This window comes from Thamnophis elegans, chromosome 2 (assembly GCF_009769535.1).
Source record: "Thamnophis elegans isolate rThaEle1 chromosome 2, rThaEle1.pri, whole genome shotgun sequence".
In the NCBI taxonomy this organism is placed as follows: Eukaryota; Metazoa; Chordata; class Lepidosauria; order Squamata; family Colubridae; genus Thamnophis; species Thamnophis elegans.
Window position 1 is genome coordinate 111,228,681 of NC_045542.1, and position 3,171 is coordinate 111,231,851.

Consider the following 3,171-nt stretch of genomic DNA (forward strand, 5'->3'; position numbering starts at 1 on the left):
GGTGGACAAGTTTCGTTATAGCTGCTCTGCCCCCAACTGCAATACAAAATTCTCCTCTGCAAATATTGCAGAAAACAATGGCATCTTTCTTTGATATGAGGAATGGAAATTCCTTTTTCAATTGATCATTGAAATGGCATTTCCTCTTTTTGTTTTTACCATCCCTTAAATGAAATTTTAAATTAAAAATAAAAATAAAGCTACGAACGATGCAAGCACATTATGAATAAATAAAATTAATTATTACAACTGAAACTTTAATAACGTAAACGAATAAACTTCAGTAAAATTTAAATTTAAATTATTTTACACTTCTGTTGACAACAGGGTTGTATAAACTTGTAAATAAAATTATACATATTTGGAAATTATTAAATAGATAATGAATTAATAAAATGTGAATTGTACTTACCTCTGTATAATTGAATATTCACTGAGAAAGAAATAATTACCGTGAGTCATTCAATTACCGACGTGCCGTGAGTCTACTGCGTGCATATGTGCTGTGTCGTGTTTCGGTAAGAAGTAAACAAAGCCACTTGTGCACGGCGCTCTCTCTCAAGGTCTCCCGTGTGGAGTGTATGTGTCTCATAATCGTGTCTTATACCGCACTATACCAAGCCTTGTCAAATACAAATAAGTCACATATCACACAACAGATTAGTCTTCAGATATCAAAAAGGAGGACATGTAGGAGGACACTTTTTGAAGGAGGACAGAACTTACAAAAGAAGGACTGCCCTCCCTAAAGGAGGACAATTGGTCACCTTAATTACATAGGAAGCATTTGTGCATCTGCTACATTACTCTTTTCTCTCAACATAAAATGAAATGAACTGACTTCCATTTAGTCTGAAATGCTGGTTTGGATAATAGAATAATGAATTGATTCCTATGGCAAGCTTTCACTCATTTATTAAATCTGAATGACTAACTGATCAACTAAAAGCCCTTAATAACTAAGGTATAAGTATCATTTAGGAAAACTAAAGTTAGATGTGTTTTTTTACAAAATGTAGAGGCTTTTCTTCTGCAAACTCCTGGTTTTAGTGTATGATTTTTCTCCCAAACGTTGCATAAACATGCAGAACAAAGCTGATTTAATACATTTACTTAACAAACCAGGCAATTCTACATAGATCAATACAAAATTAACTCCACTGAATTCATGGGGGCCTATTTCAATATAGTTGTGACTTGGATTGAATTTAATTTTTGATTGGATGACAGTGAAAGATCACATCTATTGACCTAAATAATCATCAAAATGATGTATTTCTGAACAGATTAATACATATTTCATATGATTCATGTCTAATCAGACTAATGTTTGTTAGCAAATAAAAATAGTGACATTCAGTTTACTGTCATGACCTAGTGCAATAAAATAATGTCATTCTCAACTATTAAATTCTATTAAAATCTTCCCAAATAAGTGGGAAACATATATTAATCATATTTTGTCAGGTTTTAATTAATCCTGGAGCTATTATTAAAAAGGCTTGGAACTGATTTATTTTGTATTGAAGGTGTTTGAAACAAGTATCCCACAATGATAGTATGTTCAGAAAATGAGCTGCTGCAATGGGTTATATTTTAAAACCCTTCTTCAAATCTTATCATTTGTTGTGAAATACTTTCCTATTATTTACCCCTTAAAATGTATATTCACCAGGGCAAAAGAAATGTCAAATATTTGTGAATGACTATGATTAGATTTATCTCACCCCGTATAAAACAAATTTTAAAAGCAAAAATAAAAATCCCAGCATCTAACAGAAGCCATTCGAGTATGTAGTATTTCATCAAATCTGAAAAAGATCTGGGCTGATGCAAACTGTTCCTGTAGCTGAATTGTCCCCAGTAGACACAAAGTCCCCCCCCCTTTTTTTTTTGCAGAAATGCAACAACATTAGTTTGAGCAATGTTTGGCTATTGTAAAACCAACCCAGCAACAGCAGTGGGATCATCTTCCCCATTGCTCCATCTCTGGTGTGCTCCCAGCTCAAAGCAGTTGCAATCATGGGAAAGAGTCACTGCAATGGAATCTGTAGTTTTCAGATTTCCATCTGAGATGCAATTTAATCATTAGAGAAAGTCTCTGCAAAGCCAGCCCAGCTTGCCTTCCTAGAAGGAAGTCGACCCCAATTTTGTAAGCGGGTGTTGTGAAGTCAAAGGTGCATTCTTAAACAGACTCAAAAGCTGGCCAGCAGGAGAATGCCCAATCTGGCACACACAGGAGAAATTATCCACGATTAAAGAGTTTCTGATTAAATGACTTATGTGCCAAAACTGCACATGCGGCGTATGATCTCAATTAGACTGAAACCTTATTCTTCAAGGCTGAGATCCAGATTCATTCTGTAATTTCTCCTTTGTTTAACTTGGACCTTTCTTGACAGGATTTAAAAAAAAAAAAAAAATAAAAACCCTGCTCCCAAACACCCCTCATTATAAATTAAATTTCTCCCTTAGTGTCTTTCTTATGGTGCCTTTCCTATTTTAATCTTTCCTAAAGATTCTATGAAGAGGGGAGGGGGTGTGCATCAAACATACACTACCATTTAGTTTTGCTAATGGAGCTTTAACAGTTTTCAGGAAAGAATGAGTCCCCATGTGATAGGTTTGGTGAGGGGGGGGGGGTGGCACCAGTCTTGCCAAAGAAAACTGCTTGAAGGTGGAAAGGCATAAGTATAAATCATGCCACTGTCATTACCTCTGATATTAAGAAAATAGGAAATGTCAAAGCCTGTAATAAAAATAAGTCCAGATTTCATGAGTCCACAGGAGAGGAATTATCAACATTAATCATTCTGGCTAGTGTATTAAGATACTTGGCAACACAGAAATCAGCTTTTCCACTCTGTATTTATGATCAACAGTCCTGGACTTTTAAAAGGCTCCTACCTCTATGAATCCTTGGAATACAACCTCTTTTGAAGTGATTGTGTCATATCATAAAGTGTAATGTTTTAAAAAAAACTGACTTGATAAATTCATATTTACTATTTTTCTTTTATGGAAGCTGGACAAAAGTGGAACCTCAACACTCCAAGAAAATAATCTTTGGGCTGACAGTTGCATTGTAAAATTATAATTTCGTTTGTTCTAAACAAAGCATCAATTTCTGCTGGAGTTAGCTGCAGTAGATAGACAAGGCCAGGAATCGAA